Source organism: Macaca mulatta, chromosome 7 (assembly GCF_049350105.2).
Source record: "Macaca mulatta isolate MMU2019108-1 chromosome 7, T2T-MMU8v2.0, whole genome shotgun sequence".
NCBI classification, from domain to species: domain Eukaryota; kingdom Metazoa; phylum Chordata; class Mammalia; order Primates; family Cercopithecidae; genus Macaca; species Macaca mulatta.
The window spans coordinates 49,688,213-49,702,746 of record NC_133412.1 but is presented as its reverse complement, the minus strand read 5'-3'; the positions used below and the strand labels follow the sequence as shown (position 1 = coordinate 49,702,746).

At 44.0% G+C, this 14,534-nt stretch overlaps 1 protein-coding gene and 1 long non-coding RNA gene across 31 annotated transcripts in view; one reads left to right on the top strand and one right to left on the bottom strand.

Moving 5' to 3' along the window:
* The window catches only part of MYO9A (myosin IXA), a 306,752-nt gene that overhangs the window by 54,404 nt on the left and 237,814 nt on the right, over positions 1-14,534 (top strand). The gene's annotated exons all lie outside the window — the stretch shown is intronic.
* Positions 10,109-13,264, bottom strand: LOC144329953 (uncharacterized). The gene is made up of 2 exons (XR_013395706.1): positions 11,090-13,264; positions 10,109-10,267 (listed from the first exon to the last, which is right to left on the bottom strand). It is a non-coding gene; the product is annotated as an uncharacterized LOC144329953 (long non-coding RNA).

Genomic DNA, 14,534 nt, shown 5'->3' with positions numbered 1-14,534 from the left:
TATCTTGTAGAGATGGAATCTCTCTATGTTGCCTGGCTGTCTTGAACTCCTGGGCCCAAGTGATCCTTCCACCTTGGCCTCCCAAAGTGCTGGGATTGCAGGTGTGATCGAGCACCCAGCCTCAATAACTCTTAGATTTGCCCTTTTGAGGCTATTTTCTAGATCTTGTAGGCATGCTTTATTCTTATGTTATTCTTTTTTCTTTTGTCTTTCTCTGTGTATTTTCAAGTAGCCTATCTTCAAGCTCATTAATTGTTTCTCCTGCTTGACTAATTCAGCTGTTGAGAGACTCTGATGCGTTCTTCAGATTGTCAGTTGAATTTTTTAGCTCCCAAATTTCTGCTTGATTTCTAAAAATCATTTTAGTCTTTGTTAAGTTTATCTGATAGGATTCTGAATTTCTTCTGTGTTATCTTGAGTTTTGTTGAGTTTCCTGAAAACAACGATCTGGAATTCTCTAAAAGGTCACCTATCTCTGTCTAGGTTTGCTCACTGCTGCCTTATTTAGTATGTTTGGTGAGTTCATGTTTTCCTGGGTGGTGTTGATGCTTGTGGATGTTCGTTGGTGTCTGGGCATTGAAGAGTTAGGTATTTGTTGTAATCTTTGCAGTCTGGGCTTTTTTTGTACCTGTCCTTCTTTAGAAGGTTTTCCAAGTATTCAAAGTGAATTGAGTATTATGATCTGTCTTTGGTTATTGTAGCTGTCTCTTCGTTAGGATACACCCCAAGCCCCAGTAATGCTGTGGCTTTTACAGACTCATAGAGGTACCGCCTTTGTGGTCTGGGTTAGTTCTGGTAGAATTATCTGGATTACCAGGCAGAGTCTCTTGTTCTCTTCCCTTACTTTTCCTCAAACTGGTGGAGTCTGTATCTCCTTGCTGAGCTGCCTGGAATTGGGGGAGGGATGACCCAAGCACTGCCATGACCACTGCCTCTTGGACTGCGCTGGATCAGACCTGAAGTCTGCACAATATGGGGTCTTGCCCAAGGCCTGTGGTGACTATTGGCTGGCTACTGTTGATGTTTACTGAGTACCCTAGGGTGCTTTAGTCAGTGGGTAGTGAATCCAGACAGGCTCCTGTGCTTCTCTTCAGGGAGGAAGGTTCCCTTCTGGCCCAGGGTGAGTCTGGAAATGCTGGCTGGGAGCTAGGGCCTGGAGTTGGGAACTTTAGGAATCTCCTTGGTGCTTTATTTTTCTGTGGCTGAGCTGGTGCCTAAGTTGTAGGACAGAGTCCTTTTTACTCTTTCCTCTTCTTTCCTTAGGCAGAAGGAGTCTCTTCCTGTGGCTACCACCTCCGCAGGCCCGTGGTGAATACTGCCTGGTTACCACTGACGTTTTTTCAAGGCCTGAAGGCTCTTTAGCCAGCTTGTGGTGAATCCTGCCAGACTTGGGTCTCTCTTCAGAGCAGTGGGTTCCCTTCTGGCCCAGGGTGGGTCTGGAAATGCTGTCCATGAGCTAAGGCCGGAAATCAGGGACTTTTGGAGTCTGCTTGGTGCTTTATTTTATTGTAGCTGAGTTGATACCCAAGTTGCAAGACAAAATCCTTTTTGCTCTTCTGTCTCCCTGTCTCAGGCATAAGGAGTCTCTCAAGGTGGCCACCACAGCTGGGAATGCACTGGGTTACATCTGAAGCTAGTATGGTACTAGGTCTCGCCCAAGGCCCGTGGCAAGTACTGCCTGGCCACTGCTGGCTACTGAAGTTTATTCAAGGTCCAAGGACCTTTTAGGCAGCAGTTGATAAATCCTGCCAGGACTGGATCTTTCCTTTCATGGCAGCTGGTTCCTTTCTGGTTCAGGGTGTGTCTAGGAATGGCATCTGGGATGTAGAGCCTGGAATGGGGGCATCAGGACTCTGCTTGGTGCTTTACTGTATTGTGGCTGAGCTGATATCCAAGTTGTAAGACAATGTGACTTTCCTCTCCTTAAGCAGAAGGAGGTTCTCCTGGAGCTGCAAGCTGTGCTGCCTGGTGCTGGGAGAGGGGTAATGCAAGCACTGTTTGGGCCGCCCTACCTGGTGTCTCACTGGGTCATGTGCACCTCAAGTCCACTGATTCCAAGTGCATGCAACACCAAGACTTGCCCAGGAATTGAAGTCCTAGTGGCGTAGACTGCCTTCTAAGTTTATTTATGACTCCAGAGTACTTTAGCTTGCCATGGTAGGACTAGCCAGAACTCAGGTTCCAACCACTGGGATGGACAATTCCCCTCTGATTAGCGCTGGTCTAAATGCTCCCTGCATAGGTACCGACTGAATTCTGCCCTGTGTTGCTTTCCACTGTGATGGGACAGCACTGAGTTTCAGTGCAAAGTCCCACAATCGCTGTGCTATCTCTCCCACAAGTACACAGATTCTCTCTGGACAACATGGCTGCCACCAGAGGATAGGACAGGGATGGCGTTGGCAGTTCAAGACTGTCTTTCCTACCCTCACCAGTGGCTTTTTCCTTGATAAGATGTTAAAATCAGATTCTGTGATCACTTACCTGATTTTTGGTTCTTATGAAGGTGCTTTCTTGTGTGAATAGTTGTGCAGTTTGGTGTTCTGTTGGGAGTCAGGGGTGATTGCTGGAGGGTTCTATTCGGCCATCTTGCCTCTTCCCTCTTCCCTCCACTTATACATTTTAATTTCTGTCATTGTGGGTTAGTTTTGTCTGTTCATGGGGTAATCATACCTACGTACTTTTTGTTTCTGACTTCTTTAACATAGTGTTTTAGCTGTTGTGATATCAGTAGTTTATTCTTTTTTGTGGTTGAGTAATATTTTATTATGTGGATATTAATACGTGAATATAACTGCATATCCATTCTTCATGGTTTAATTTTTTTTTCATTTTCTTTTTTTGTTTGTTTGAGAGAGTTTTCGCTCTGTCGCCTAGGCTAGAGTGCAATGGCGTGACCTCAGCTCACTGCAACCTCTGCCTCCCAGGTTCAAGCGATTCTTCTGCCTCAGCCTCCAGAGTAGCTGGGGTTACAGGCGCCCGTCACCACACCCACAAATTTTTGTATTTTTAGTGGAGACAGAGTTTCGCCATATTTGGCCAGGCTGGTCTTGAACTCCTGAACTCAGTTGATCCACCTGCCTCGGCCTCCAAAAGTGCTGGGATTACAGACGTGAGCCACCGTACCCAGCCTTATTTTCTTATTTCTTGCTCCTTTACTAGGGTTATGGAAACTATCATTTAGCAGTATTCTTGAGGTTAAAGATAGCTGCATGAAATGGCCACTCTTCTTCCATCCATATTGGTAGGCATGCTTATTGAATCAGCATCATTGATTGATTACTTCCTTAGGAAAGGACTTTGATTACTTGCTCATTTTTTAAAGTTAGCCATTGTCAAATTAATGTTAAAAAGAGCTCTTAAAGGAAGTCAAATAAAGCAGTGTATATATATTATGCATGAAAATAGATGAGAAAGGAAAAAGGGGAAAAAGCTATGTAGTGAATTTTAATAAAATGACTAAGCAAGAAAAATGATTGCTAAAGTAGATTAATGTGTATGTGAATTTATTTCTTCAACAAATAAATTTTTGAGCTGTGGATACCCATGATGGGAAGGACGAAGTCACTTACATTTTAATGGAGAAATAAGACAGTAAACAAACAAACAAAAAATAAAATATAATTTTAGGTAATACATCAAATTCTTTCATAAAAATAAATCAGGATAAGGGAATAGAATGATGGAAGATGGGGGATAGAGGATTATTTTAGATAGTATCCTAAGGAAAACCGTTGCTGAGGATTCGAAGTTTGAACAGAGACCTCAGTGATATGAAAGAAGGTTCAAGTAGAGGGACCAGGAAGGAAGTGGAAAGATTCTGAATTAGGAATAAACTTAAAAACAGAAAGAAAAAGACCACTGAGGCTTCAGTGGAGTGAGAGAAAGATGAAATTTGAGGGGGTGAAATAATGTGGGCCCTTTTAGACTACAGTAAGAGCTTTCAGTTTTATTTGTGTTGAGAGCCGTTGAAGTAGAGTGGCATGGTTTGATTTTCCTTTAAAAAGGGTGACTCTGCCTGCTGTGTGGAAAAATAGACTATAGTAGAGCAATGATAGAAGGGAGGATACCATGCTTTTTCACTAATTCAGTTGAGAGAATGATAGGGCTTGAAGCAGATGATAGAGATGGGAATGATAAGAAAATAGGTTCAGGATGTATTTTAAAGGCAGACCTATAGTGCTTATTGATGGATTGAATATAAGAGGAATTTCCTGACAGGATTCCTTATAGGAGAGGGTTTGGAAAATTTTATAATAGTGCATTAGTCAGGGTAGCCCAACTACTATACCTAAACACCCTCCAAATATCAGCAGCTCTATACAAGTAAAGTTTATTTCTCATTTACATCACAGTCCAATTTAGGTGGATGGAGGTGGGGTGATGGTAGACACTCTTCTGTGTGTGGTCCTTTGGGACCAAGACTCCTTCCCCCTAGTGGCTCTGTGTCCCTTAGGGCCTTTGAGCTTTTCCTCAGGTTGTCTCCATTCTTATAGCAGACTAGGAAAGGCAGATGCTTTTAGAGGTTTTTTTTGGCTCAGCCTGGAGAGAATGTACATAATCTCTGCCCCACATACCATTTACCTAGGACTTGATCATATGTCCACATGTAACCCCAGGGAAGATTGGGAAATAAAGTCTAGTTTTGTGCCTAGGAAGAGGAGGAAATGGGTTTGTAAAAAGAGTATTTGGGGGCTTTTAAAAAGCAAATTTACTTCTAAATACATAGTTTGCAAAGTTTACATATCTAAATGTTTATGTATCAAAATAAGTTACGTATATGTTTATATATGTGATTAAACATTTGTATGGTAGTGACTATATTTATTTGTGGAACACTCTAATTGTAAGCACTAAAGAATGAAGAAATATTAGATCATGAACACAAGTTCCCCATAGTTATTTATCTAAAATTCAAAATGTTTAATAACTCTCCCCAGTGATATTTATAGCCATATGCAAATCAGTAATGTTTTCTCAAATAGATCTTGCCTTTGATATTATAGTGTTTTCTGTATGTACTATGAGACCTTTGGTTTGAGTTATTTTTTCAACATTAAAGTTCAATTTTTTTTTCTTTTTTACTTTTTAAATGCATAATACATTTGCTTGATTCAGTTCTACTTTTCTTTTTTTTTTTTTTTGAGATGGAGTCTCGCTCTGTCGCCCAGGCTGGAGTGCAGTGGCGCGATCTCCACTCACTGCAAGCTCCACTGCCTCCCGGGTTCATGCCATTCTCCTTCCTCAGCCTCCCGAGAAGCTGGGACTACAGGCGCCCGCCACCATGCCCGGCTAATTTTTTTTTTTGTATTTTTGGTAGAGACGGCGTTTCACCGTGTTTGCCAGGATGGTCTTGATATCCTGACTTTGTGATCTGCCCGCCTCGGCCTCCCAAAGTGCTGGAATTACAGGCGTGAGCCACCGTGCCCAGCCCAGTTCTACTTTTCTTGCTACTGGATGGCAATGTATGATCTTTTCTTTTTTTTGGGACAGAATCTCACTCTGTCACCCAGGGGGGAGTGCAGTGGCTCAGGCTTGGCTCACTGCAACCTCTGATTTCCAGGTTCAAGCGATTCTCCTGCCTCGGCCTCCTGAGTAGCTGGGATTACAGGCGTGTGCCACCATGCCCGGCTAATTTTTTGTTTTGTATTTTTAGTAGAGACCGAGTTTCACCATGTTGTCCAGCCTGGTCTCAAACTCCTGACCTTGTGAGATGCCTGCCTTGGCCTCCCAAAGTGTTGAGATTGCAGGCATGAGCCACCACGCCTGGCCTGTATTTTTTTTTTTTTTTTTTTTTTTAGTAGAGATGGGGTTTCACCATGTTGGCCAGGCTGGTCTTAAACTCCTGACCTCAAGCGATCCATCTGCCTTGACTTACCAAAGTGCTGGGATTACAGGCATGAGCCATCACGCCTGGCCAACAATGTATGATCTTTCTTACTAACATTTATCAGTAGAGACCTGTGATAAAGCACGCATAAAGAGAAAGGACACTTTTTTTTTTTTTTAAATAAAGAAAATAGTCTTGGGGATTTGATAAAAAAGCAAAAACAACATTATGTTTTTTGAAAAGTAATTTATTAACACTGCAGAATACTGTACAGAACACTGCATTAAAAATCTTTAGGGACTTTTTTATTTCTTTAACTGAACTTCTAGTTTAAAGGAAAGTCTTTATTCCTTGTTTTCTTTCTTCACCACAGTTTTCCTCTATAATTAGTCCCTTCTAACTCAGTCCAATGAATAACATCATAAGCTGGTCTATTCTGAACTACACCCTGCTGAACCACAGCAACTTTCTTACGACGTTAGTGTATACTGTTAGCATATACTTTTGAAGTGTCTTCATTGAGATAGAGAATAAAAAGAATATTAAATAATTTTCTATATAAAAGGTACAGCATTGTCTGATTGCTATATAAATGCCAATAATGTGCTTAGTTCTTTACATGTATTGTTTTATTCTTACGGTCAGCTGTCATTTATATGTATAAATGTTATATGTATAAAAGTTGTCAGAGTACTTACTGGTCAGGCTAAGCTGATACACATATACTAGTGTGTCATACAATAATTCACGTTTTGTTTTATTTTTCATTTTCATAGGTTTTTGGGGAACAAGTGATGCTTGGTTGCATAAGTAAGTTTTTTTTTATTTTTAATTTTTATTTTTGAGATGGAATCTCACTCTGTCATCAAGGCTGGAGTTCAGTGGTGTGATCTCTGCTCACTGCAACCTCCACCTCCCGGGTTCAAGTGATTCTGCCTCAGCCTCCCAAATAGCTGAGATTACAGGCATGTGCCACCACACCCAGCTAATTTTTTTTTTTTTTTTGTCCTGAGAGAGAGTCTCGCTCTTGTCGCCCAGGCTGGAGTACAGAGGTACAATCTTGGCTCACTGCAACCTCCGCCTCTCAGGTTCAAGCGATTCTCCTGCCTCAGCCTCCTGAGTAGCTGGGATTACAAGCACCCACCATGCCCGGCTAATTTTTTGTACTTTTAGTAAAGACAGGGTTTCGCCATGTTGGCCAGGCTGGTCTTGAACTCCTGACCTCAGGTGATCTGTCCGCCTCAGCCTCCCAAAGTGCTGGGATTACAGGTGTGAGCCACTGTGCCCGGCCATTTTTGTATTTTTAGTAGAGACGGGGTTTTGCCGTGTTGACCAGGCTGGTCTTGAACTCCTGACCTCAAGTGATTGGCTTGCCTCGGCCTCCCAAAGTACTGGGATTAACAGGCGTGAGCCACTGCGCCTGGCTGAGTAAGTTCTTTTTTTTTTTTTTTTTTTTTTTGAGACGGAGTCTTGCTCTGTCGCCCAGGCTGGGGTGCAGTGGCCGGATCTCAGCTCACTGCAAGCTCCACCTCCCGGGTTTACGCCATTCTCCTGCCTCAGCCTCCTGAGTAGCTGGGACTACAGGCGCCCACCACCTCGCCCGGCTAGTTTTTTGTATTTTTTAGTAGAGATGGGGTTTCACCGTGTTAGCCAGGATGGTCTCGATCTCCTGACCTTGTGATCCACCCGTCTCGGCCTCCCAAAGTGCTGGGATTACAGGCTTGAGCCACCGCGCCCAGCCCTGAGTAAGTTCTTTAGTGGTGATTTCTGAGATTTTGGTGCACCTATCGCCTGAGGAGTATACACTATACCCCATTTGTTATCCTTTACCCACCTCCCACCCTTTCCCCCAAGTCCCCAAAGTTCATCGTGTCATTCTTAGGTCTTTGAATCCTCATAGCTTAGCTCCTGCTTATGAGTGAGAACATACGATGTTTGGTTTTCCATTCCTGAGTTACTTCACTTAGAATAATGGTCTCCAGTTCCATCCAGGTCACTGTGAATGCCATTATTTTGTTTCTTTTTATGGCTGAGTAGTATTCCATGGTGTATATTGACCACAATTTCTTTATCCACTCATTGATTGATGGGCAGTTGGGCTGGTTCTATATTTTTGCAGTTGTGAATTGTGCTGCCATAAACATGCCTGTGGGAGTATCTTTTTTTGTATAAATGACTTCTTTTTCTCCGGGTAGATACTCAGTAGTGGCAACTGGGTGATACTCTGTTGCCTAGGCTGGAGTGCAGTGGCATGATTTGGGCTCACTGTAAACTTTGCCTCCTGGGTTCCAGTGATTCTCGTGCCTCAGTCTCCTGAGTAGTTGGGGCTACAGGCACGTACCACCATGCGCAGCTAATTTTTCATACTTTTAGTAGGGATGGGGTTTCGCCATGTTGGTCAGGCTAGTCTCAAACTCCTGACCTCAAGTGATCCACCCGCCTTGGCTTCCCAAAGTGCTGGGATTATAGGCGTGAGCCACTGCACCTGGCCTACTTTAAATTCTTTAAGGAATCTCCATGCTGTTTTTTTTATAGTAGTTGTACTATTTTACATTCCCACCAGCAGTGTAAAAGTGTATTCTCTTTTCACCACATCGCTGCCAACATCTATTATTTTTTTGATTTTTTTTTTTTTTTGGCCATTCTTGCAGGAGTAGGGTGGTATCACATTGTTATTTTGTTTTGCATTTCCCTCATCATTAATGATGTTGAGCATTTTTTCATGTTTATTGACCTTTTGTATATCTTCTTTTGAGAATTGTCTATTCATGTCCTTAGCCTACTTTTGGATGAGATTGTTTGTTTTTCTTGCTAATTTGTTTGAGTTCTTTGTAGTTTCTGGATATTAGTCCTTTACTGGATATATACATTGTGAAGATTTTCTTCCACTCTCTGGGTTGTCTCTTTGCTGATTGTTTCTTTTTCTGTGCAGAGGCTTTTAAATAGTTTAATTAAGTCCCATCTATTCATCTTTGTTTTTGTTGCATTTGCTTTTGGGTTCTTGATCATAAAGTCTTTGCCTAAGCCAAAGCCTGGAAAGGTTTTTCTGACATTATCTTGTAGAATTTCTATTCAGGTCTTAGATTTAAGTCCTTGATCCATTTTGAGTTGATTTTTGTGTAAGGTGAGAGGTTTTCATTCTACATGTGGCCTGCCAACTATTAACATTTTGTTTATTTAGAGATGGTGTCTTAAATATTGCCCAGGCTGGTCGTGAACTCCTGTGCTCAAGCAATCCTCCCACTTCAGCCTTTCAAATAGCTATGACTATAGGCATGCACTACTGTGCCCAGCTTGATAATTTATTTCTTCCATTACATTTTCTTCAACTGAAATAGTACAAAATGTGTTTTCTGTCAGCACCCACTTTTGTTTTTACTTGACATTGATCTGCTATAGGTAAAACTTGGGCTTCTATATTCTATGTAGTAATGATTAGCTGATATGCACTCTTGTCACATCTTATCTCAAATTCTGTTTCTCTGCAATTTTTTTTTAATTCTTTCAGTAAAATAGTGTCCTTTTTTTTTTTTCCTTTCTGAGAGACATCTGTCCACCTTTGACCTTAATCTCATTTAGTCTTGCTTACCAAGGAACTTTGGCTCACCAGTTAGACCTTCTTTCTCTTTTTCTTCAGTTTTTAGTTTCGGCTTCCTTGCTTGATCCTATTTATAGTCATAGAGTTGTGTTCCCAAGCCCCCTAACTAATAAACATTTCACTCACAATACTCTTGCTTTCTTTTTTTTTTTTTTTTTTTTTGAGACAGAGTCTTGCTCTGTCTCCAGGCTGGAGTGCAGTGGCATGATCTCCACTCACCGCCTCCCAGATTCAAGCGATTCTCCTGCCTCAGCCTCCTGAGCAGCTGGGGCTACAGTCACGTGCTACCACGCCCGGCTAATTTTTGTATTTTTAGTAGAGATGGGGTTTCACCGTCTTGGCCAGGCTGGTCTTGAACTCCTGACCTTGTATTCTCCCGCCTCGGCCCCCCAAAGTGCTGGGATTACAGGCGTGAGCCACTGCGCCCAGCCCTACTCCTGCTTTCTTTGTAGCAGATTTGATCAACATCTGCTAACTACTTACTTGCCACTCTGTGGCTTCCTCCTTAACTTCCAAAATCTTTTTCTGTTTTGTACTTCTTTTCAAGAACACCAGTGATATCCAGAGACCTTTGTCTCAGGCCTAAGCCTAAAATAATAGTATGGAAGGGCTAAAAAAATCCCTTAAGAGATATTTAATTCCATTTTCTTTTCCTGTTTTGCTTGATGTTATTTTGATGTATTATACCAGCTTTTTTTTTTTTTTTTTTTTTTTTAAATTATACCAGCTTTCTTTTGGCTAGTGTTTGTATGGTATTTCTTCTCCTTTAAAAAAAAAAAAAACTTTCTGATTCTGCATCCTCATGAAAATAGCAGATAGTTGAATTTTAAAAATTTGATCTGACCATCTTTGTTTTTTAACTGGAGCATTTACATGTAATATAATATAATTACTGTTGTATTTAGCTTAAAACTTTACTATTTGTTTTCTATTTGATCCACCTATTCTGACTTTTTTCCCCTTCTCCTTTCTTGCTTTCTTTTGAACTCATTATTCTGTTTTTTCACTCTACTAGTTGGAAAGTTACACTTATTTATTTATAACTTTTAGTTTCAAGAGTACATGTACAGGTTGGTTCTTTAGATAAATTGTGAGTTGCAGGGGTTTGGTGTACAGATGATTTTGTTACCCAGATAATAAGCACAGTACCCGATAGGTAGTTTTTTGATCCTCGCCTTCCTCCCACCCTTCACCCTCAAGTAGGCTCTGGTGTCTATTGGTCCCTTCTTTGTGTTCATGTGTACTCAGTTTTTAGCTCCCATTTAGAAGTGCAGAGTTAGGTTTTCTGTTCTTGCATTAGTTTACTTAGGATAATGGCCTCCAGCTCCATCCATGTCGCTATAAAGGAACGTTATCGCATTCTTTTTTATGACTGCATAGTATTCCATGGTGTATCTGTGCCACATGGAAAGTTATACTTAAAAAATCTTTTTTTTTTTTTTTTTTTTTTTGAGATGGAGTTGCGCTCAGTTGCCCAGGCTAGAATGCAGTGGTGTGATTTTGGCTTACTGCAACCTGTGCCTCCTGAGTTCAAGCAATTCTTCTGCCTCAGCCTCCTGAATAGTTGGGATTACAGACACGCACCACCCTGCCTGGCTAATTTTTTTTGTACTTTTTAGTAGGGACAGGGTTTCACCATGTTGACCAGGCTGGCCTCAAACTCCTGACCTTAAGTGATCCGCCTGCCTCAGCCTCCCAAAGTGCTGGGATTACAGGCGTGAGCCACCAGGCCCAGCCTAAAAAAAATATTTTTTAGTGGCTACCCTAGAACAACCGTCAGCAAAATTTTCCTGTAAAGGAGCATATAGTAAAAATTTTTACACAAAAATTTTTGGCTTTGTGGACCAGCCTGGGCAGCATTCCATCTTGCTATAGGGTGATACTTCTTGGGATGATACTTTTCTGGCTGGAAACGTCTGTGGCCAGTGGCGCCTTTGCCTGAGTTTTTCTTGGGTCTGCTGGGCTTGTTCTGCTCACTCTGAATGGCAGGCTGTCTTTGGCTTGCACTACCAGCCTGGATCCCACACCTACCAAAGGTGAGCCAGGCATGGAGTGGCGAGGGTTGTGTGAGTGAGCGAGGAGTTTGGCCACTGTACAGAACCGAGCATGCTGGCTGCAGTGGGGCAGGCAGCTTCGGGTGCAGGCACAGGTGCTGGCCTCCTTGCAAGGCTGTGGCTGGACTAGGCGTACCATAAGCAGCTTCCATTGCTGGCACTGGGGAATGCATCTCGGAAGCTTGGAGATGCCAGGAACCGCAGAGCCTCAAGGAAGGTGTCACAGCCTTGGCTCAGGGAGCCCCCAGGTCTGGGCTCCATGAAGGTCCTCAGCTCTTTTCTCCTTCTCTCTTCTCTCCTGTTGCCTACAATGCGATGAGCAAGGGGCGTATTTCAGCCCTGTTTGTGTTATGGTTCTTTTAGCCCTGCCATTCGGCAGGTCCTGAGTTCTTATTCTGCACCCAGGAAGAATGAGGTATGCGGAGAAGTGGAAGGTGAGCAAGGCGAAGAGGAGCTTTATTGAGTGCTAGAACAGCTCAGAGGAGACTTGCAGTGGGTAGCTCCTCTCTGCAACCAGGGTATCCTGATGAGTGTTCAGCTCTCAGCAGAGTGGAGACCATGGAGTGGGTAGCTCCTCTCTGCAGCTGGTTGTTACATAACTCTTCAGCTCTCAGCAGAGGAGACCCTGGGGTGGGTAGCTTCTCCCTGCAGCTAGTTGTCCCGTCATCTCAGCTCTCGGCAGAGAGGAGACCCTCGGGTGGGCACCTTTTCTCTGCAACTGGCAGGTGGTTGTCTCCTCAAGTCTGGCTGAGTTTGGGTTTTTATAGGTCTCAGCAGGGAGGAAGTGTGTACTCATTAGTTCATGGACAACCATGGGTGGGCCTGGAGAAAGCACCACAAGTTCCCACTCTGGTCATCAGGCGCCAATGGAAAGCCTTGTCCCCAGGCTTCAGGCCTTCCCTGGCTTGAAGGTGGGGCTTCACCAGGGACCTGCCTCCTTTTGCCCAGGAGCCTGTCTACCTCCTGCTGCTGTTCATGGTGCCAGGCTGTTTGTGACAGGGGGCGCCTACAGGCCAGCACTGAACTGCCCTCAGTACCCCCTTGGCCTCCCTCTAGCGTTTGTAGGCGCCCAAAGTTTAGAGGGGGCCGAGGTGGTAGGGGACTGGTGTATCAGTGCTATCTGGAGCGTGCGCACACTTGACCACACTGTGACAGTGCCCAGGCTCGGACCCAACCTTGCTCTGAGATTGGAGTGGGTGCTGGGAGTGAGGAGAGGCCAGGCAGTGGGAGCAAACACTTCTGAACCTGCAGTGGCTGGGCGGGGGGCCTTCCCAGGCCTCTGAGAGTGCAGAGATGCCTGGGTCTGCAGCTGCAGGTTGGGCAGCTGCAGCTGTGCCTGGGAGGGTGGGGCTCCTGCCTACTCCCATCCCCCAAGAGCACAGTGATGCCCAGGTCTGCAGCGCACCTGGATGGGTGGCCACAGCTGCACCCAGGGAGCGCGAAACTCCTGCCCTGTCAACTCAGAATGTGGCGGGGCTCCCACCTGTTCCTGGCTTCTGCTGCCTCCGTGGAGCATGCAGTTCTGGCTGCACCTCCCCTACTGCAGCTGGTGTCATGGCAGTGGCCGCTGTTGATGGGCCGCTGCTGCCTTTGGTGGCACGCACTTATAGTCACAACTACTCGGGAGACTGAAGCAGGAGGATCACTTGAGCCCAGAAGGTTGAGGCTGCAGTGAGCCATGATTGTGCCACTGTACTCCAACCTGCATGACAGAGACAGACCCTGGCTCTATAAAACAAAAACAAATACAAAAACAAAACAACAACAAAGTAAAATGAGTTAATGGAAAAGGAGCTGTAGGAGTAAGAAAAAGAGGAAGACTACAAGAAAAATAACTATGTGAGGACACTTTCAAGAACTAGAAATCGGCTGCTTTAGTCATGCCATAGTGAAGAATGAGGAAAGACCTTTGGATTACCAACTCTGGAATTTCGCGACTTTTCCAGAGCATTGTCAGGTAGCTTGCTATGTGGGAAGAGTGGTAAGGGAGTAGAAAGTGAGTTCCCAAACACTTGGGAATACAGTGATTTTCAAATACTATTTTCTGGATCAGCAATAACAGAATTACCTACATTTCCTCAACTCATAACTATTGTTGAGCCTGGTAATGTACATTTAAAAAAATATTTATTTATTTTATTTATTTAGAGATGGAGTGTCACTCTTGTTGCCCAGGCTGGAGCACAGTAGTGTGATCTTGGCTCACTGCAAGCTCCGCCTCCTGGGTTCATGCCATTCTCCTGCCTCAGCCTCCCGAGTAGCTGGGGCTACAGGTGCCCGCCACCACGCCTGGCTAATTTTTGTATTGTCCGTAGAGATGGGGTTTCACCATGTTAACCAGGATGGTTCTGATCTCCTGACCTCGTGATCCACCCGCCTGGGCCTCCCAAAGTGCTGGGATTACAGGCATGAGCCACCATGCCTGGCCGGTAATATATGTTTTGAAAAAGTTCCCCGGATGATTTTAATGAAAGCTCATGTCTCGCATTTGCAAATACAGATTTTTGAAGTATTTTAGCAAGGACTGGCTTGTGATCAAGATGGATTTCTGAGTGGTATTTTGAGACAAACCCTCCTTTTTGTAAAACGAAAACCAAAAAAACAAAGCAGTAATTGATAAAATAACAAAAATAAAACCAAACTGACAAAACTAGGGCTCAAAAAACGTAAACATTTCTGTGTTTCAGGAAGGAGCAGGTGAGGTTTTGGCTGCTTTGAAGTAATAGGGAAGTGTAATTAGAGTTGGGCTTATTGTTGGAAACAGTGGACCAAGATAGGACTCCTCTGTTAAAAAAGATGTTTCTAGGCCGGGCGCGGTGGCTCAAGCCTGTAATCCCAGCACTTTGGGAGGCCGAGGCGGGTGGATCACGAGGTCAGGAGATTGAGACCATCCTGGCTAACATGGTGAAACCCCGTCTCTACTAAAAATACAAAAAACTAGCCGGGCGTGGTGGCGGGCGCCTGTAGTCCCAGCTACTCGGAGGCTGAGGCAGGAGAATGGCGTGAACCTGGGAGGCGGAGCTTGCAGTGAGCCGAGATCGCGCCACTGCAC